The 22297-nt window shown below is 54.1% G+C and overlaps 1 protein-coding gene across 4 annotated transcripts in view; it reads right to left on the reverse strand.

The window, feature by feature from the left end:
• Rbfox3 (RNA binding fox-1 homolog 3) overlaps nt 1–22297 on the reverse strand; it is a 420524-nt gene that overhangs the window by 338653 nt on the left and 59574 nt on the right. The window contains exon 1 of one of the 4 annotated variants that reach the window (XM_013113352.3): nt 4870–5101. The exons of the other annotated variants lie outside the window; for them this stretch is intronic. The gene's annotated coding sequence lies outside the window, so the exon portion shown is untranslated. Of the gene's footprint in view, nt 1–4869; nt 5102–22297 lie in introns of those variants that run through there. 4 annotated transcript variants of the gene reach the window in all.

The following is a 22297-nucleotide window of genomic DNA, read 5'->3' on the forward strand; positions in this document are numbered from 1 at the left end:
GTTCAGTGAGAGACCCTATCTGAAAATGCATGGTAAAGAGAGATTAAGGAAGATTAAGACAACCATTGTTGACCTCTGGCCTCCACATGTGCACTATCTGTACACACATATGTGGGCTCACACACACACACACACAAGAGAGAGAGAGAGAGAGAAACTGTATAACTAATTAATGAAATAGAACCCTTATAAACATATAATTATGGAATTGCTGGCACTCTGACTTCTCTTGCACGGGGAAGAAGAGAGTGCAAAGATTCTGGAACTGTCACTTGGCTCCCGTGACCCCTAAATCATAGGCCCAAGGAGATGCGGAGTGGCCATCCGCAGGGCCTGCTGGGGAAGCAGGTGCTGTCGGGCAGGAAGATGCACACGGACCTCTCCCCTCCCTGCCTGTCCTTGGGTTCCTCACATTGTCAAATCCCCCTCCAAGGACGGGCCATCAAGCAGCCCGGATCTGCACCACAGGATCATAGACCCAAGTAGGGAGGGAAGAGGAGGGGGGGTGTAAGGTCACACGGAGGAGAGAACTTTGAGTTTTCAGAAGACTCACGCCGTTCCCAGGGTGCCCCGTTCTCTCTCTCAGCCTCATGCTTGTGGATCACGATGTGAGCTCTCAGACGGTTTCTTCGCTCTGCTGCTGTCATGGACTCTGACCCTCTGAGACCATGAGCCCAATTAAATGCCTTCCTTTGTTAAGTCACCCTGGTCACAGCGTTCTATCACAGCAATAGAAACTTAACTAAGACACACGGCCATTGCCAGTTTAAGTCAGAATCCTCTATGCTCACAAGGCGCTCACAAGTCAAGCCTGTTCACATGACCTAGTAGGAGGTAGGAGTCATCAGACCCTCACCCCAGAGTCTAGCTGCTGACACCCCCGTTTGTATCTTTAGCTACATAGAACCCTGCCCCAGCTGTGTGTGGTCCTGGGAGGTGCCAGAGTAGATAGGAAGTAGAAGGTTAACCAAAACCGGGCTCTTCTATAGCAGTTTGGTGGGTGGTTCCTATGCTGTGGTGACATAGCTGTTTTAGGGTCATGGCCTTTTGGTGACATAGCTGTTTTGGGGTCACCCATGCTCCTGTAAGTAAATCTTCACCATGTGTCTGTAAATCCATTAGTTCACCAAGCTGGATGGAATCATTTCTTTAGTCTGTCATGGGTGCTGTATCTTGGGTGAACAGACATTTCTTCATTGTCTCCCCAGGAGAAGTTGCACAGAACTTTGTCCTCAACAGTCAGGCCCAGCTCCCAGAGAGAATCACAGGCTGTCCCCTTATACTCACCCTGCTTGCTGTGAGACCAGCGTCCCACAATTCCACAGTGACTTATGAGGCTGCCTACAACCCCATCTTATGGAGGCATTTTCTGGATTGAGGCTCCGTCCTCTCCAATAACTTTAGCTTGTGTCAAGTTGACATGAAACTAGCTGGCACAGAAGCCCTTTGCTAGGACAAAAAGAGGAGGTCCCTGCAGTCCTTCCCAAGTCCCCTTCAGGTCTCAGAGCACAGCTCAGAAAAGCCAAAGACCTCCGCAGGATAAACATGGCAACACCTTCCTTCTCACGCAAAGGGTTTCCATGCCGAACCGTGCCGGAAGCCTCAGGAAGCCCCTCTAACCTTTCCCTCTGCCATCCACGAAGACATTACACTCTGAGTCACATGCTCATTGCCAGGCCCCAAATCCTGCAACCCTGGTGTCCCGGGACTGTGGTAAGAGAGGTACCCCCACCCCTGTCTGAGGCATCCATTAACATTCCCCTAGTAAGTCGGGGCTGTAATTACAGCAAGTGATTAACAGGCCTGAGGTAGTCTGTCTCTGAGGGAACAGATTAACAGCCCAGCCCGGGGATGCCTGCACTCACCTCAGAACCACCGGCGCATCTTAAACAGGGTCCTGCGCCCCCACTAGCTGGTGATTAATGGGAGGGATGTGGACAGAGGACGTTTCCCTGGCACCTGGCACAGCACCGAGTGCTCCCCTTGCTGGTCAAGTACAGGGGAGGGGTAGGGAGGGCAGCCAAGAATTGAGATGTAAACTAGAAGCTCCAAGTGGGATGCTGCCTGCCCCTCCCCCCAGGGCAATATGGACTCCTGGGCTCTGACAGCTGCCCAGTGAGGGGAGCAGAGAACGCCAAAGCCGCAGTAGCCAAGTGTACCCCAGGAGTGGGCACCCAGCCCCTGTTTCCCAAATGGTGTGCGCTCCACGGCTAAGCACCTCTGGCCTCCACACCCCCAGACAATACTTAGTATTGAGACTCATGGCAGGCTGGTCATCACCCAAGATGGGGCGCCAAAGTCACGAAGAGCACTTGCCCAGCTGGCAGAGGGAGTGCGGGAGTCACCAGCTGGGTGGTGACGGAGAACGGAGGAAGGAGAAAGGGGACAAGGGGGTCACTCTCAGGCAGGCGTGCGCGCACACACACAAACACACACACACACACACACACACACACACGCACGCACGCACGCATGCACGCACGCATGGGTATCCAGGTGAGCGGGGTAGCAGCACACACACACACACACACACACGCGCGCGCACGCACACAGGCACGCACGGGTATCTAGGTGAGCGGGATGAGACAGCACTCATCCATTTAGGCTTCTGATCCTCCCCTTACTGACAGTATCAAAGGCTGAGAACACACTTATGGGGCCACGGCCCTTCCCACGAGGCTCTCATTCTCGAAGAAGGTGAACACATCATCGCAGATGCTCCTGGGCTCCACGAGAGGGGACGGCCTGGAGAAGTCACATAGAGGTGCCCAGTTAGCCCCTGTGAGCCAGAGGCGGGGGACGAGGAGGGCGTGATGGAGTCGGCGGCACTAAACCCTGAAGCCGGGTGGTGACCCATCAGGTAGTGCGTCAGATACATGGCACCACGCAATGTGGCCGTGGCACTGCGTCAGACACACAATGTGGCCATGGCACACACTTCACTACCTCCGGGTCATGCCCCATCCCACAGTGGGGACCTTCAGCGGCATGCACGGAGGGGGAACAACAGGCCTCTGTGGCACCAATCCTTAGGTTCCAATCCTGGCCCGTGCCTCTTCCCCACAGTGTGGCCCCTGGCAGTCTATCCTCCCTGTCCCTGGCCACACAGGGCAGCAATTAGGTCTCTGCGCCGAGCTAGCGAGGCACCCTGGGACCCTCCAAGCAGCAGCTCCCGCCTGCCCACCCAGCTCTTCCTTTCAGGCATGGGCGTCATCTGTGGCTATTCACGCTCACGCCCCAGGGCACCCAGAGGTTGGCACTCCATGGCTTTCCCTCACCACGTGGTGACCAGCCTTAGGATTTTAGAACTTCCAAGTGAAAAGTGACCATGCCCAGCCCTGTCGCTCTCCACAGAGCACCAAGACTGGTTGACAGTTAGGCCTGTGACCTCAGCCGACCAATCAGTGTCCTTTCCTTGTGTTTTTCACTCACGGAAGGGTGACAAGGATGGCCTTCTGCCCCTTTGGGTTTGCTTGTAGAAAGTAGGGACCACACATAGCGAGGGTCTGCACAGACAAGCCGCCCTACCTCCAACCTGAGCTGGGCAGAGAAATGCGTGGTGAGTAGAGAGAATGAACCCCACACTGAGTTTTCACAGCCACGCCCGTCTTCCCTGCTCAGACTCCGTCTGGGGTGAGCTAAGTCCAGACCCTGCCATAGGGTTGTGGGCTTTCTCGCCTGCACGCACTCAGCAGGCACCCATGTGAGCCCACCGACGACTGCTGCCGCCCCGTCGAGTCCCCTCACAGCCCGACAAGTGGACTCTAGAACCCTCCACCTCAGCTCACACCCTCCAGGAGCTGTGAGTGATACAGCTGCGTTCGAACACTACTGTCGTGGCCCAGCCTTTAACCCCAGCACTCGGGAGGCAGAGGCAGGCAGATCTCTGAGTTCGAGGCCAGCCTGGTCTACAGAGCGAGTTCCAGGACAGCCTCCAAAACAATACAGAGAAACCCTGTCTCAAAAAACAAAAAGCAAAACAAAACAAACACTGCTGTCTCCCCAGTGTCCCGGGTCCCATGCGAGCGGATGTTCCGGGTGGAGCCGTGGTGGCGGCGATGTGGCTCCTGTGGCCCCTCCCGTGGCGTGGTTCTTTCGGGACAGGAGACTTCAGAGAGACAGGACGCTTGCCCTCATTTCTGGTTGTACCACCCATTCCTCTCCTTCCTGCCTGGGGTGAGGGGGGTTACCCAACACAGTCTCCAGGATCCTGAAGCAGAGACTGGCCTCCCGACCCGTCCATACCTCTACAGCAGAGACGACCTCAGCAATGAAGCCAGTGGCTGTAGGCCGATGGGTGGCTGGGTGGGCTGAAGAGTGGCTCAGTGGTTAGGGGCACTGCAATTCCCAGCACCCACACGGCAGCTCACAACCACTGTAGCTCCAGTCCCAGAGGGTCTGACGCTCTCTTCTGACCTCGGCTAGCACCCAGCGCATAGGTGACAAACATACATACTGGCAAAATAGTCATATAGATAAAAACATTTTTTAAAGAGTGGCTGTCAGTACAATGGGCGGTGCTTTCTTTCCATTTGTGTCAGGAGAGAGCTCCCCTGGCAATGCCCGCCACTGTGAGACACCATTGTTTCCCCAGCCCCCTGCACAGCTGAGATCCTTGGGGTGTACAGAAGCAGCCTATGACATGGTGCGTGCGTGCGCAGTCCAGGGCCCAGAGAGCCTCACGCATCTCTGAGACCCCACGTAGCCTGCCTGGCATCCAGCCACTTTATTGTTTGGGGTCCCTACACCTCCTGTGTCAATCCCCCTGCCCCCGGCCCTCACGGGGGTTATGCCTGAGGAAGAGCACTCCCATCGCACGGAGGACACATGGCCAGAGTCCACCATCAGCGCCGCCCTCACCACTCTTACCTTCTCAGTGTCTCTCCTTTGCGTTTCCCCCTTCTAGAACATTTTCCCCCACCGTTCTCCGCCAAAAAAAAGTGTATTCTTCAGTTTCAACTCAGCGCCGCTGTCACATTGCTACAAAGTCCCAGCTACCCTCAAAGAAGTGTCCACCGTTCTCCGCGCCCTCCTGACACACCCACGCGCCTCTATCAGAGAGCTGCAGGCAGGTTCAGGGGTTCACGGCCACTGCGGAGACGGGCGCCGCGCCGTCCTTTCTCTCTGTACAGAGCCCAGCACACTACCTGGCACACCGAGGGCTTCCGTCCCTGCAGGACAGCGTGGCCAGGCCTGTCGCTGGTGAGGTGCACACTTCATCTCCACCCTTCCAGAAAGCTTCTGTAATTAGGGCTCTCACCTCCAGGTCTCCTCCACCGAACCCGCCTGGAGCTGGAGGTTCTGTGTGCCCAGAGCCAGGAACATTTCCCCAGGACAGCAGATAAGGAGAGGGAGAGGGAGAGGGCGCCAGGCGGCGAGGAGCGCCAGCTGCTGCCCTATCAGCCAGCATTCTCCGGGGATGACAGACGTTCAACACCACAAATGAAGAAAAATGGAGCGTTCCCACTGCCTAGAATACTCCGCTACTGCGGGGCCTAAGGGAAAAAGTGAGGAGGCACAGGAAATGCCAGGAAGATGCCTGCAGACCGAGCTTGCGATGTGTCCGAGAACTGGCCCTGGTCCTTGGTCCCCCCCCAACATTGTTGCGGGCACGCACCCTCCCACCTGCCCTGGAGTCCCAGGAACCTCTACCATGGACTCAGAGGCTGTGTACTCTGCTTTCTGGGGAGATCACAGAACGCGCTGAAGGGGATCGTAGCTTTGAGCACTGCCTGTTTGCAGAGGTCAGAGAACAGTCACGGGGCAGCAGGCAGCCTCTTTGCATAGTGCTCCCAAGATCAAGACCCAGAAACTGGGGTGAGAAGCTACACATTATTCAGGAATTCAGGCCTGGGGCTTCCCAGATAGTCCCCCAAGACACACTGAAAGGACTCCAGGGCCACCGCGGGAGGGAAGAATACCGTTGCACTGTCTGGTGCTACAGAACACAGAACCCTCCCTATTCAGCCCTGAGAAGAACCACGTCCTTAGCCCACCATGGCATGCAGGGATGGGAAACGCATCTGCTGAGTTGGAAAATTTCAAACTGAGAATCTGATGCCACAGTCCCTGAGGTAGGGAGGCTCAGAGAGACAGGGGTGGGGGCAGTCAGGAGCTGAGAAGGACAAATGGGGAGGCTCTGTGGGACGGGGCCAGGGCTTCAGTCAGGGGATGGCAAAGAAGTATTGGAGTTGGACATCGGTGATGGCTGCCACAGTGAAAGGCTTGATACCACAGAGTGAAAATTCCGTATGTATTCTACCAAAGTGCTTTACCAAAGCATGAGAACCCAAGTTCGAACCCCAGTACTTCTTAAAAAGCAGGTGTCGTGGCTCATGCGTACAATGCCTGGAGCACCCTGGTCAGTCAGTCTAGACTAATCACTGAGCCACAGGTCCCAGAAAGAAAGCCTGTCTCAGAAAACAGGTGTCGAGGCATATTTCCACTAACCAAACACCCTAACCTCATCTGTCTCTTAGTGGGGGAAGATATATATGTATAGATAGATAGATACGTAGATACATACATACATAGATGATAGATACATAGATACATAGATAGATAGATCAATAGATACATAGATACATAGATAGATACATAGATGCATAGTAGATACATAGATAGATACATACATACATAGATGATAGGTAGATAGATAGATACATAGATAGATAGATCAATAGATACATAGATAGATAGATACATAGTAGATACATAGATACATACATACATAGATACATACATAGATGCATAGATGATAGATAGATACATAGATAGATACATAGATAGATAGATCAATAGATACATAGATAGATACATAGATGCATAGATGATAGATAGATACATAGATAGATACATAGATAGATCAATAGATACATACATAGTAGATACATAGATACATACATAGATGCATAGATGATAGATAGATACATAGATAGATAGATCAATAGATACATAGATAGATCAATAGATAGATACATAGTAGATACATAGATACATACATAGATGCATAGATGATAGATAGATACATACATACATAGATACATACATACATAGATACATACATACATAGATACATACATAGATGATAGGTAGATAGATAGATACATAGATAGATACATAGATATGTAGATATAGATATCAACTGCACGGAGCAGAAACCCAGACAGCCCCCGAGGCCTCAACCTCGACTTAGAGTGGGAGGGACTGGAAATGCCACCAGAAATGTCCACTTCTGTTGACGTGTCCCTTGCACCCTCCTCCCCACAGGGGCTTCAGGAGCACCGCCTGCACCCAACTACACGTAGCTCCTGGCAGCTTACAAGACTTCCTGAAAGCAGCCGGTCCCAGGTCTGACCCGGCATTGATCCTCCGAGTGCAGGCAAAGCTGCCCAGAGCCCGAGACTCCATAATTACATGGAGATAAGACCATCAGGTATAATTAAACAGCATCCATGGCAGACCACTGGCTGTAGCCTTGGCCCCCCCCCGTTCCCCTACACACACACACACACACACACACACACACACACACACACACACACACACCCTCCTGTCCCCAAGACTGCAAAATAAATTATCCTGTGAAGTCTGCAAAGGTTGAGCTATGGAAACAATTAAACAGAAATTAAATCTAATTCATTTATACTCTGAGCACAAAGTGGATAATGTAGGTTTTTTTTTCTCTCTCTCTCTCTCCCTCTCCTTTTTGCCCTGGTGTTAGAGGACTATTACGGGAGATTAATCACCAGGCAATGCAATGAAAGTCATCTATCATGCATTAAAGTCCATGGCCGACTATGCACCATCGCTGACAGCAGACTTAGAGGTGATGCTGTACTAGAGGAAGCCAGAGGCTGAGGAAAGAGGGTCCTGACTGAAGTCAGTGTGATCTGAAACCCTGTTCTCCAGACATGGTCAGGCTGGGAGACACGCCAGAGGCTGGGAGACCTGAGGCCCCGGGGACTCGCAGGACACTGCTTGTCTCCTCCTGCTGGAAATGTGCACCAGGAAAAGAGCCGCTGGGCAGACAGCCTGGATGAATAAGGTAGGCCTCAGTTTCCCCAGCTGCAAATTGGGTGGAACCAGTACGTGGCTTCCTCCAACACCCAACAGGACCAAATGAACGCACAGACAAGAAGGTATCCAAGAAACGAGAACCAGCAGCAGGTGTCTGACACGCAGCTCGGTGAGGCTTGCTCCTGCTTTCCACAGAGACTGTCTGAAAGATTGTTTTCCCACCTCAGAGAGAACACCCCCTCTGAGGGCTGCCCGACACACCACAGAGAGCTACAGCAGAAATATGCAGAAGATGGTTGACTCCACAAGTGGTGTGTTTTCAGAACACTGTGCTCAGGGACTGTCGAGAGAAGCCTGGGCTAGTGACCGCCCGAGTGCCTGGAGACCCACGGTCCTCCAAACAGACGCTCGGCAGTTCACCCAAGGTGCCCGGGTGCCAGGAAGCTCAGCTCTCAGATTGTCATAAAAATAGGGAGGAACAAAGGCCGGCTTCTGCCAAGCTCACAGGGTGGCAGATGGGACTTCCCAGGAGCCCACATCCCCCACTGCTCCCCCTGGGGCCCACGCACGGAGCATGGGCCTGCTGCCACCTCCCCAGCAGGTGTTGGCGGGTAAGGGAGGGCAAAGCCAAGCCAAGCCATGAGCCAGCAATGTTCTGAGGTCCTCTAAGCCCAGAAAGGTGCCGACCCCACAGTCCGCACGGCTGGGAGCCAGCCTACCTTCCTCCACCTGTGTCAGGGGACTCGGGCCCAGGATTGGTAAGGGAGGGCCAAGGCTAGCCACCCTGCAGGGACAAGCAGCCTGTCACACTGCTGGTCCACATTTTCCTCTTCTGTCTGCACTGTGAGGATCCCCAAGGTCAGGTGCTGTATCAGGTCAGCCTGACTGTGTCCTTGGAGGCCACCTTGAGGCCCTTGGAATGTCCTGCCTGGTTAGAGTATCTGCATATCTGGTACCTCGGACCATTCTGGTTAATCTGCTTCTGTGTGGTTCACAGTTTGGTCCTCCAGGTGGAAGAGAGAGAGACCAACGTTAGCCTGGGCCACAAGACCAATACCCCAGATGCCAAGGCTCATGTAGGGTCTGTGTTGGAGCACTCTGTATGTCTTGTCACACATGTCACACACCACTTATGGGACATCAGTGCTGCCCCCAGGACTCCACGTTAGCCCTCTGCCCTTCCCATGCCTCTTCCTTGTATGAGGATCTGAGTCTACCTGTGGCCCTTGCCCCACGGCACTGTTCCTGTAGGACAATGGCTTCCCATCAGGTGTGGCATGGGTGACCTCCGACCCCATTAGCCCACAAAGCATCTTAGACACCATCAACTACAAGCGTCATCTGTGCCATCAGGGAAACTGAGGCAAAGAGTTACGAGTGCCCAATGTCACACAGGAGACATGGGAGACAGAATGGGAGCAATGTCCCTTCCCGGGGCTGCATGGTGTCTTCCCAGCCTTCTCCCTGAGGAAAGGGCAGTTTGTCATCAGTCTGGGAAATGGGGGTAGACAATCGAGCAAGTGACAAGTGACACCAGGGCAGGGGAGAGGCTGTGCCCATCACAGAGGCCAAGGGACACAGAGCAGTCACCAAGATCTTCAGTGCCCAGGGATGGCAGGCAGGGTGGGAAGGAGAACCCTCCACTGAGGGGGAGCTTGGAGCCTCAGCCAAGCAAAGGCACATGGCGGGTATACACGGCGGGTATGCACGGCGGGTAGCGGAGCAAGTGTCAGAGACACAGGGTGCCAACTCAGCCAGCACCCATTCCCACGCCCGGATGCCCATGCTACCCCCTCCCCCTCCAGGGCCCAGACAGCCTCTCTCTACTCTGCCTCCAGCTCAGGACCATGGGCCTGGAGTGATTGCAGCCCTGTGCTTCAGCCCAAAATCTCAGCTTGTGAAGCCCCAAAGAGGCCCCACCTGTCACTGAGGCTGTGGAGAGGAAAGGGACTACACATACATAGGCTGTCATATGTGAACACATGATTACACACTCCTCCTCAGGGACACTTCTACACACCTACATGTGGACACTTTTGCCTTGTGCTCACACACTCAAACACATGCTTACACACACATGAACACTTACACACACATGCAAATGAGCACTCACTCACACACACACTCCTACACATGGGTGCTTCCACACATGAGCAGATGCTCACACAAACCTACGTCTGGACAGTTACATACACACCTGCACAGGAACGCTCACACACTGTGCCAGCTTGTTTTTTTGTCAATTCCACATCAGCCAGAACCGTCTCAGAGGAGGGAGCCTTAATTGAGAAGATGCCTCCGGAAGATCTGGCTGCAGGCAAGCCTGTAGGGCATTTTCCTAATTAGTGATTGGTGTGGGATGGCCCAGCCCCTTACAGGTGATACCACCACGGGGCTGGCGGTCCTGGGTTCTGTAAGAGACCAGACAGGCAGGCCTCGGGAGCAGGACAGTGAGCAGTGCCGGCCCTTCATGCTTTCTGCTTTGGCTCCTGCCTCAAGGTTCCTGCTCAGTTTGAGCTCTTGCCATGACTTTCTAGGATGACAGACTGTAATGGGGAAGTGTGAGCAAAATAAACCCTTTCCTCCACAAACTGCTTTGGGTCATGGTGTTTCGTGAAAGCAATAATAACCCCAAGACACATACATAACACATGCTTGCACACACCTGCACAGGGACACGTGAGCACGCACATATTTACATACTTACACACATGCACACACCTTCACATGGACACTTACACACACATGCTCACACATGTGCATACACTTACATATGAGCACTTACATATGTGTGTTTGCACACACACATTTACAACTACACACACATGCTTACACTTAATATATACACATGCTTACAGTTATATACACACATGTGCACGCATGCCTACACTTACATACACATACCTGGAGCTTACACACACACAGAGGCATATACATATGCTAGCACTGACATCCACACATGCACATACGGGCTATACATGGACAGTACACATACATGCACACATACTTACACGCCTTCACTTTATCATTCCTGTACACACTCATACACTTTCAGTCCCTCACCCACTCACACACATGAACACGGGTACATACATTCACTTACATACAGACACTTCCACACATGTGTACACATCCACATATAAGCACACTCATGTTCACACACACACATGCGCGCACACACAGCATCAGAAACAATTCAATACACACACACACATACATACATACATACATATATACATAAGCACACACAGATGTGTGTGCACATAAACCTGCTTGGGTCAACAGGTGCAGACCCAAGAGTCTTTCTTTGACATTCCTAGGAGAACATGGGCCCTGGTCAGGACTACCCAGGGAGCATCTGTCCTGGGTGGAGCCCAGAACAACGCCCTAACAGAGAGGGACCAGGTCAGCTCTGCTCTCCTGCCCATGGGCCAACCCAAGTGCCCAAGCATGACAGTGCCGGGAGCTGCATCCGGCTGCCTCGCACATAGCTGGGGAAGGGAACTGTATCAAGTAATGCTGGAGGAGGCCAGGGGTAGGAAGAGACACCCGCAAGGCCATGGGCCCTTCAAGGCAGGAATGTCCCTTTGTCCTTGCTGCCATCATATCAGTTCATCAGTCCCCAAGGCAGATCAGCCGCCCTCACCAGTATGTGGCTGAGCAAAGGGTTCTGGGGTCCCAGTATCACCTTTTGTTCACTGGTTTGATGGGTGTCTTTTCATATCGACGGTGGGTTTTTTGTTGTTGTTGTTGTTGTTGTTTTGGTTTTTCGAGACAGGGTTTCTCTGTATTGCTTTGGAGGCTGTCCTGGAACTCGCTCTGTAGACCAGGCTGGCCTCGAACTCACAGAGATCTGCCTGCCTCGGCCTCCCGAGTGCTGGGACTAAAGGTGTGCGCCACCAATGCCCGGCACCAGTGTTTTGTTTGATGTTACTCAAGAGATCATTCTCTGTGTACACCTAAGTAGCCATTTGGTCTTCTGAGGGGCAGTTCAGCACAGAGACCCCAGATTTAACTCAGTCCTGGCTCACTGGCAGCTAGGTGGTCCTGGTCACCCCTGCTGTCAGTTCATATGCGTGCATCCGTGCCCAAGCAGACGCAGGCATGTCAGTGATGCCCCGCAGTGGGACACCAGGGAAGAGGACCAGGGTCCACACTACAACCCACTATGAGCTGCAGAAGCCACTGCAGAGGGCCCTGAGCAAGGGGTCTTTCCACACAGTGCTACGGGGACTCTGTTTCTGTCTTCGTAGTACTGCATTGCTAATATAAATTAGTAAAATTTATTCAGTTCATAAAGTATGTTGGTCATTAATAGCCGTGTTTACTCTAGTCTTTTATTGGGAGTCCTAAGAGACCCGGTGCATAGTGGCATCGCCAGCTTAGCCTGCAGGGCAAAGGGAACAAGAAAGGGAAGCTGTCATTGGTACACCTCTCCACAACCCCATCGCAGATGGCCAGCCCAGCCACACTGCAGAGGAAGGGTATCGGTGGGTCTGAGGGCACCCCTGTCATGGAGAGCTGACCTTGGCCACACTAGGAAGGATGGAAGTCAGGGAGTCAGGGAGTCAGGGGTTCCATTGTCCTGATGGCCAACCTTGGCTACAGTGAGGAGGACCAGGGTTAGCATAGGCCACCATGAAGAAAGACCCCAGCAGGTATCCAAGTGGCTGGAAATGCTTCTGTAGTGATGAAAGATGGTATTTTCCAGGTACTATGGCCCACATCACTCCACTCTCAATGTCCACATTGTTCTCTGCACCTGCTTTTCTGGGGCCCCACGGTGGCGTCTTGCTGAGGGAATCCGTTCCGAAGGCAAGAGTCTCTGCGGACTCTCTCCAAACTGGAAGCTACCTGCAGTCGGCACAAGGTTCGGACTTTGTCTCCGGGCACAGTTATCTGTATCCCATTGTGGTGTCAGCAGAGGGACTTCGGTGCGGTGCGGTGCCCAAAAGCCATCTGAACAGAATGGTACAAAGGGACGAGGGAACAGGCTACCCTCACTGCCTTCTGAGCCTGTATCCTGCCACCCCCCAGCTTGGGAAAAGTGCGGGTGTCTCAACCAGGCAGGCTCCCAGCTGCGGTGTCTCAGCCGCAGAGACAGGACCCAGCCGCGCAAAAGGCAGATCCGAGCACCTTGACGGGAAGACAGGCAGCTGCCCGAAGCGCTCACTCTGTGCCGGGGTAAGGGATCTATCAGATAGGACGGCGGCACCGAGCAGAAGCCCCATACGCTCTGTGCCGCTCCCACGAGGCATTAGCCAACTGTGATGCAAGTTGCAAAAGATAATAAGAAGTTTGAGGGCTGGAGCTCAGCTCAGGGCACAGCACAATCTTGACACACACAAGACCCCTGGCTTCCTACCCCACACCAAAGAAAAGTAAGGGGCTCCTCCAGCAAGGACACTTCGGGGTTACCTTCAAGACACCTGAAAACGGGTCTCTGATGGGACTGACACCCTGTTCCTAGCAGCGCTATGCACAGCAGCCTGACCGTCAGGAGCCTGGGCCCATCAGTAGGTTAGTGGAGAGACAATGGTCTGTCTGGGTCTGTCCAAATGATGAGACATTATTAGGCTTTGAAATTAGAGAAATTTGGAGCTGGAGAAATGCTCAGCAGGGGGGATGGAAAGCCAAGCAAACCCGGCATAGCGCAACGGGCCGAGACAGAAGGCTAGTGACCGTGGGAGCTCCCAAGCCCACCAGCACACCCCAAGCAGCCCTTGCTTGAGAATGTTTCCACAAGGCCCAGCGTCCTGACTGAGTCCTCCCATCACTCCCTTGCAGCCTCAGTGGCAGCCACAACATGGCTGCCAGGCCTTCACTGAGGGCCTGAGAGAGTTCCCATCCTCATGAGACTCTGAGGCTTGGATTCGAGTCCTCCTTCCATGACCTCTTTGTGTTTCCCTTCTCGGCCTCAGTTTCTCCATTAATAAAACCAAGAGTTGGATTCGAAGACCCCCTAAGACTTTTCTGTGATCTGGGACCCAGGGTTCTGAGTTAAGGAGACGATCTGGTCCGCGTATGAGTCAGACCGATGTCTGACAATAGATCTGCAGACGGTAATGCCCAGATGGGTTTCCCAAAGGCACACAGCTGTCCACAGCCCTTCCCCTAGAGCTGACCACAAAAGCTCTGCCTTGGGCCTCCACACCGGCAACTGGTTTTAAGAGCCTTTTATGGAGGCCTCTTAATGGAGCCAGCCAAGTCCGCGCCCCGCAGAAACCCAGCAATGCTTTTAAGGGAGAAAATTAAGACGCACGCGGTCTCCAGCTCTCTCTCACCCACCTTCATCAGATGGCTTCCCTGAGATCGGCAACAGAAGCGACCATCCCCTACCCCTGTGAACACAGCTGTAAACACTGCTCTCCTCCCCCAGCTCTGTTCACAAAAAGAGGGAAATGCATGCATCTCCCAGATGAGCCGGAGAGGGAGGGGGTACTGTTCCCAAAGCAAATACCACTGCTTAAAGAGCAGGGAGGATCATAGTCTGCCACCCCAGGAAAGACAGGCCGACCACCATGGCCCTGCAGCACCCTGGGCAGCTAACATTGCCAGGTTAGCATCCACCAAGTGCTTTATGAAATAATGGCAATGTTTGCTGGGGTTTTTTTTGTTTGTTTGCTTGTTTGTTTGTTTGTTTTGAGACAGGGTCCCGTGTAGCCCAGGAAACCTTTGAAATCACTACGTAGCCAAGGAAGACCTTGAACTTCTGATCCTCCTGCCTCCACCTCTTGAGCATTGGGACTGCAGGTGGCACCGCCCTGCCTGGTTTATGTGGTGCTGGGGATGGAGCTCAGGGCTTCTGGTGTACCAGGCAAGCTCCGTACCAACTGGACCACATTCCTAGCCCAGATGACGGAGACTCTTACACATGACTGACCATCGGACCCAAGCGCTCTGCCAAGGACACTAAAGAACATCTCCCAGCTCTCTGGGTGCCCCGAGAGCCAGGACTTTCCAACCTTGGCACTACGGGCTGTGGGCTGGGTCACTGGGCGAGTAGAGGGGTGGGGGAGGAGACTGGCTTGTGTCTTACTGGCCACCAGGGACAAAAAAAAAACACCCCTGCCGGTAACACTGCCACAAACTGATGTGCACTAGTTCACCAGATGGCAAGAACCACAAGCCTGCCAAAGTCAGCCAGTGGGAGGGACGTCCTCTCCACCCAGAAGGCCCTTCCAGTGTCACCACCCAAGTCCCACATGGGTTTTCCGAAAGTGGGCAACGCTGCCTTACTCCTTCCCAGGAAACCAATCCTCTTCCAGGAGGGGCCGGGCGCTGGTGACATCAGCTGACTTCTGCTCAATGTGTTATCTCACACACATATATCCCTTCCAGAAGTGCCCACGCCTCGTGAAGGCTCTCTGCAGCCACTCTGTGTAATTGCAACCATGGTGTCCCTCAGGAGCCCAGTGTCTGAGGTACCCAGTCTCTGCTGGCCCTTGGAAGGCATATTGGAAAAAGCATGCCAGGGGGCCCTGGCTTTTGGGGTGGGGGGGAGGCTTCTTTCTCCAGTCGTTGATCTGACCTATGTATGCATCAACTTCAATTCAGAAGAAATGGAAACTCACTCCATCTCTTGAAATAGCCAGCCAAATGGCAGGGATGGCCTCCCTCCAGGGTGGAAATGGCTAACCAACGGCGTGGAAGGACCACCTAAGGAAATGTTTGGGCCGACCGGACAGGACCCTCAAGCCTCGTACATCCCTTGCAGCCTGTCTCTGCCAAGCTCACCTCCATACGACAACTCCAGCCTCAGGCTGCTTCCAAGTCAGTCCCCGAGGCTTGTGTCCCTCAGCTAGGACCCCAGGGACAGAGGTGATGCCTTCCCCCCCTTCTCTTGGTCTACTGGGCACACCTAACTAGGCGTGGGGCCACACATAAGATGGATGGCACTAGTGAGCACCGCCCAGCCTGGCAGCCGCTTCCTGACAGCCAGAAGTCGCTGAACGGACCACGGCTCTCAAGCAGGCAATCAGCCAGGGACAGGAACACGGACCAGTGGGCGGCACCCACGGGCCTCACCGATGCGGTCAGCTTTGCTGAAAAGTTGAACTGTGGCTTTCAGCGCCTAACTTCTCCCTGAGAGAGGCAGCCCTAGGACTGCCATCCGTATAGCGCATCACCTTTCCTGTGACATTAAATCCTACAGAGCGGCACGGGGCTCTGTGTGCCCCACTGATGGTCACCAGCGAAGACTGATGGAAGGACAGTGGCCTAGGTGACCAAGGTGCCCTAGATGCCCTGTGTATAAATCTGAACATAAAACAGGACGCCCCTGACCTCCAGAGAGGTTGGAGACAAGAATTCCGGAGTCAACAGATTGCTGGAGGGGATGGACGGAGGGCGTCACTGTTGCCTCAGAAAACTTGGTCCCAGTGGTCAGATGTGGAGACTGAACACCCGACTCAATTGTGCTGCCCTGGCCGGTCATACGAAGGACCACAGCCTGGCGTCATCTACCCGCACCTGGCGTGTCCTGTGCCGTGGCAGCTGGGTGGACCGCAATTTGTTTTCTGCCTTACCCTGACAACCGACACTGGGATAGAGTCATGCTGAGGAGAGGGGTCTGGAATAAAAAAGAAAACAGTCTTTGACATAGATCAGTCCCTCCCTTCCGTCAACCCGTCTTCCACACCTCCCCTGTGTCACCTGCCCACACAGCACAAGACTTAGCTTCTCGCCCGGTCCCCCAGTTATACCTCGGGGTGCAGAAAGCTCACCCTGCCTTCTTTCCCTCCTGCCAATCATCCTTCTGTAAGATAGGGAAGCCAGGACGTTGGGGGACACCCCTTGCTGCCGGCTCCCACAGAAGGTGCCTGGCTCTCCAAACCCTACGCAGAAAGAGAACGGGGTGCGGCTGGCTCCTGCAGCTGCGCCAGGCACCTCTGCCTGCAGGGGGCTGTGTTCTACACCCTCCTGCAGTCCGCTCCCCCTGGACCCGGCCACCCCAGCCTGCTCTCTCATGTCTAACTTAGCAGCCAAGGGCGGGCCTCTGCTCCCCAGCCATGGGCTCAGGTGTCGGTCTTTCTATACCTCATCCGTCTCTGCGGGGCCTTCTGAGCCGTGGAAGCGGCACCTTATGCAGATCAAGGGCTCCTCCATCTGCTTCTGAGAGTTCCCGCTTCCCCCTTAATAACCTGTTTTAAGGGGATGCGGTGCATGCAGCAGATGATACGACTTTATTTTTGTAAACCCAGTTGGTCCTGGAGCGTTGGCAGCCACAATAATAGAAGGATGCGCCTGTTGCCGCCTTGCTGAGTCTGCCAACCGCACTGCATCGAAGCAGCGGAGCCCGGGGCGGGGCGGGGGGACGGCTTCCCAAACCGAGGGAGGTGGCCAGGGTCCCAGCAGACAGGCACACCAGGCCTGGACACCTCCTATTCTTAGTCCCTCCCTGCTTTTGCCTAGGCAGCTCTTGCTATGGGTCCCCTAAAAGGCTTAGGCTGAAGTCCTAACCCCTGGTCTCTCTGAATGTGACCTTATTTGGCAATGGGGTCTTTGGAGTTGGAAATAAGATGTGGCTGTTTGGAAGGGGGCATCCTTAACCCAACACAGACGGTGTTCTTACAAGGAGAGGACACAGTCTTGCTTGGGACTGAAGGCAAGGCGACTAAGGCAGAGGCTGGGGATACTCAGTGCTGAGCTGAGTCGCTGGAGCCTTCTGGAAGCTGGGAAGATGGAGGAAAGGTCTGCCAGCGCCCTCCCCACCGGCCTGCCCCTTTGCAAAGGGCTGAGTGGCAGCCCCGCCCCATCCCAGGCTCAATGGTGCCTCCGAAGCTGTGACTGCTGGCTGGCTGAGCAGCCATGCCCAGACACCAGGCAAGCAAGCAGACAGAGGCATTGGGCATCAGCCCTGGCTGCTCCTCCCAGGATCCTTCAGTGCCCTGAGGACACTTTGATTCTCAAAGGGTCATTTCAGGGACTGACGAGAGAGCTGTTAAGAGCGCTGGCTGCCCTTCCAAAGGACCCAGGTTTAATTCCCAGCACCCACATGGCTGACCACAGCCAACTGTAGCCCCACTCCCAAGGATCTGAAACTCTTTTCTGGCCTCTAGGGACTGTGCGTACACAGACACACATGCAGGCAAAATACCAACACACATAAAATCAAAACAAAATAATTCTTAAGGCCAACTTCACCCACAAAGGCATCCAGAGCCCCGTACCCCCAAGGCATCTACGGTTGTTTCAAAACTTTTTAAAAAGGCAGGCAGAGAGCTAGTTCTCCTCTTGATAGGACAGGGAGCTGCAGTGCCGCGGGCATGCTCGCCCCCAACCCTGTCACCCACAGTCACCGGCTGAACCCGCGTGGACTGGAAAGATCCAGAGCAAGGCCTGCCGTCCCGAGAAAGAATCAGAAGCACAGAGGCAGGAGAATTCCCACTTTCGTTCCCATCCTGACTTATCCACGGGGCGGGCGAGATGGCTCCCAAGACGAGGGTGCTGGAGAACAAGCATGGGTCAGACAGAGGGGGAACAGCGGCTAAAGGAGGAGATGGGCAGTGTGGTGCCCAAGGCAGCGGGTGGCCGGCCCTAAAATGCCGAGAGGCGGCAGCCTGTGGGAGAGAAGAAGGGCTTCTACAAGGTCAAGGTGGGCACCTGGTCCCGAACCAGGTAAGTCCAGGAAGGGTAAGGGCTTTAAAGAAGGCCCCGAGGAGGAGACGCTGGTGTCTGAGGCACACAAATGACACTAAGGACCTAATACAAGGGGAGATGCCTAGTCTTACTGCACCTTGAAATGCCATGCTCGGCTGAGTTCCATGGGAGCCCTGCTCTTTTCTGAAGACAAATGGAGGAGAAGCGGATGGGGGGGGTAACAGGAGGGGGCAGGGGCTAGGAGGAGAAGATGGAGGGGAAACTGCAGTCAGGATGTAAAAACAACGATGATAAAATGAGTCTTAAGGATGTGTCTCATGAGGAGAAAGGAAGGGGAGGAACAGAGGCACTCCATACACGGTCCATCACCCAGAGGGACCCTGAAGGCTCTAACACAGAGGTAGGTGGCTTGCAGCCAAGACAGACCCCGCTTGAAGCCCCTCCCACAAGAACACGCTTTGGCTCCACAGTCAGCCTCGTTCTAGGCTTTGGAGGCTAAACTAGCTCTCAGGCAGTGGCCGTGTCCCAGGGCAGGGTGGGCAAGCACCCTGGGAAGTGCCTGGCGGTCTTTCTCTTGGGTACTGTGGCCTGGCAGCCACTCACCAATGCCATGGTCATACGCAGAATGCCCCGGAGGCAGGACAGGAGATGAAGGATTAGGAGACAGGCATGTTCTGCTCAACCCACATGTATGGCCTGTGAGCCTGGGCCTCCTGTGTCCTGGCTCCAGCATCCCTGAACTCCAGACTCGAATTCTGGTCTAGAGGGTCAACCATCCTGACTGCACCAAAGAACTGAGACCAGCCATGGCTCTCTATGTGTCCTTAGGGAGAAAAGTGACCACTCAAAAGGCCACGTTCCAGACACTCTTGTCACTCCCCCAACCTATTATGTAAGAATAAACGCACATAGGCACTTATCCCTCCAAAATGATGGTTGGTTTTGCCCAGCCCTGCTGAGCACTAACATAACAAGGGATTGTGGGGATAAAGAGACTCTTCTACTTCCTGGCCTAAGGCCCCTGGGCAATGCCCTTGGCTCTGGGTCCCATAGGCTCAAGAGTTGCCACCAGGCCCTTTGAGACTGCTGCTGGATCCCCAGGAAGAAGCCAGTAGCCCCTTCCTAGAAGAAACTGCAGAGGGGCACTTGGTATCCCCATGCCTCTGCCCCTGAGGCCTCCAGCAAGGCGTCCCTTCCCTGTGAGGCCCTAGCAGCTGTCTCTGAATCTTGAGGAGGCACGTAGCTTAGGAAGCAAGAGGGGCCCAGGGAGGCCCAGCTGCCATGCCCATAATCCCAGGCAGCTTCACTCTGAAGCTGCCAGTTCAGGACAGGAGCCCTGTAAATTTAGAATGTGTGATGGCTGGTGCTGCCAGTATTCATGTGAGCTCGCAGAGAGAGATCTGTGCACCATTACACGGTCACCCCATAGCCTACCGAGGAACTCGGAGGAGACAACGCCTTTCCCCAAATAACAAAGCAAAGGAGTCTCTGTGGCCAGGGACCAGCACAAGTCTAGGTCGATTCCCACAAGGACCCCTTCCCTTCTCACACTTGCCTAAAAATAAAGTCCCTCTTGGCACAAAACCTCTCCATCTTCCCCGAACATAAGCTTCCCGGGGAAGCCAGCGAAGAGATCAGCTCTGCCTCTCTCCAGCCTGATAAATTCCTCAAAATCTATGTCTGCCCAGCGTCTGCAAGTCCAATCCTGTCCTCAGGGCTCACCTCCAAGTCAGCACACAGAGAGGTGTCAGGTGAGGCCAAGCCAGCTCTCTGTGCAAGGAGCAAAATCCCCCCTCCACAGGGTCCTTGGAGACCTGATGACTCAGCCCTGCTCTGGGCTCAGATGCCCGGGAAGCCTTCAATACAAATGAGCCAGGCAGGGTCTGGGGCTTCCTGGAGCCCTCTGTTTAATTGCTTTGAGGCAGGAGGCACCAGAGCTCCCCTGGTTCCTCTCCCAAGACCGGCATGGTACCCACATCATGAGGGGTGTACGAGGCAGCCTGGGACAGCTCCCAGTTCTTAATTATATGGGAGGAGGCAGAGGCAGGAACGAAGCCGGGTGTTTCTCCAGGGAGCACCAGTACATACAGCCTGTGTCTATCCTGAGCAGAGTCGAGGTGGCCGGAGAAGGGCCATATTTGCAACTGGGACTATGCGGAGCCTTGGGTGGCCTGGAGCAAGATCTGCAAAGTTGTGGTCGGTGCATTGGTGCGGGCAAGAGAAGGGAGTTGTCTACAGGAAGGGAAGCCAGGCTGTGGCCTGCAAGAGAGCTGGTAGCTGTAGGGATGGACAGGAGAGGGCAGAGGACTACAGCCAGGAGGAAGGGGGTGGGGGGGAGGAAGGTGACATTAAGTCAGCAATGGGGACCCAGACCTTCCGTGTAGGAGCTTGCTGTGCAGACAGGCCCATGATGAGCCCTTACTTGTGGCCACTTTTGATAGAGTTGAGAAGGGAGTGTGGGACAGTCACCAGCACAGAACTGTGACACAAAGGCTGTGGCTTTTCAAACTGTGGTGACTGGGGAGATGATTCGGGGGGCAAAATGCTTGTGACACACAGGAGATCCTGAGTGCTATTCCCAGAACTCATGTTAAAGGGAAAGAAAAACCGTTGGCACATGCTTGCAATCCCAGCACTGGAGAGGCGGAGACAGGAAGGCACCTGGGGCTCACGGGCCAGCCAGACTAAATAAATCAGTGAGTTCTGAGACAGTCAGAAATAAAGTGAAATAAAGTGTGTGTGTGTGTGTCTGTGTGTGTGTGTGTATACATAGTGTGTGTGTACGTAGTGTGTGTGCATGTGTGTGTACATAGTGCATGTGCATGTTTGTGTACATAGTGTATGTGTATATAGTGTGTGTACATAGTGTGTATGCATGTGTGTGTACATAGCGTGTGTGTACATAGTGTGTGTGCATGTGTGTGTACATAGTGCGTGTGCATGTGTGTGTGGGGGTGTAGGTGTGTGTGTATAGGTGTGTATGTGTTAGACAGTGACCTAAGGAACAATACCTAAGGTTGGCCTCTGGTCCCCACACACATGTGCACATGCATGTACCCGCACACACCTAACACACAAAAGGACATGAGCTGAGTGCATTCTGGGGAAGTTGTCAGCTCCTACTGAAATGGCCTTGAGTTGTCTGGTGTTGGGTGTACACCACCACAGCAAGGTCCTGCCGAGGCTTCTGTGGGTTTAGATGAGCAGGGCAAATGGATAGCAGTCCTCACTCGGAAGGCAGGCAAAACATGTTAGACACCTTCCTTCCTTCCTTCCTTCCTTCCTTTCTTCCTTTCTTCCTTCCTTCCTTCCTTCCTTCCTTCCTCCCTCCTTTCCTTCCAGGCCCAGAGAGGTCACCCCCTCGGGGAGCAGGTACAGCCCTGTGTTCCAGAGATGGAACTGGGGTTCGGGAGGTTGCTAAGCACTTGCTGGTGGGCAGCTGAGGTTTGAAGGTGCCATGCCACCTCCTCTCTGCCACCAACTTCTGGCCTGGGTTTCCTCCATAGGAGGCCAAGCTGCCCATCTCCCATAGCCGGAGAGGGATGCCACACCCACCTCCTCCTCCTGGGGCAGCCTGCTCCAGCCTCCTACACATTATCTCTTCCTCTTGGGGCAGCCCATTCCAGCCTCAACACACCCCTCCAGGCAACACACAACCCCAGACCACCTCAGCCAT

The sequence above is a fragment of the Mesocricetus auratus genome, unplaced genomic scaffold (genome assembly GCF_017639785.1).
Source record: "Mesocricetus auratus isolate SY011 unplaced genomic scaffold, BCM_Maur_2.0 Super-Scaffold_100007, whole genome shotgun sequence".
NCBI lineage: Eukaryota > Metazoa > Chordata > Mammalia > Rodentia > Cricetidae > Mesocricetus > Mesocricetus auratus.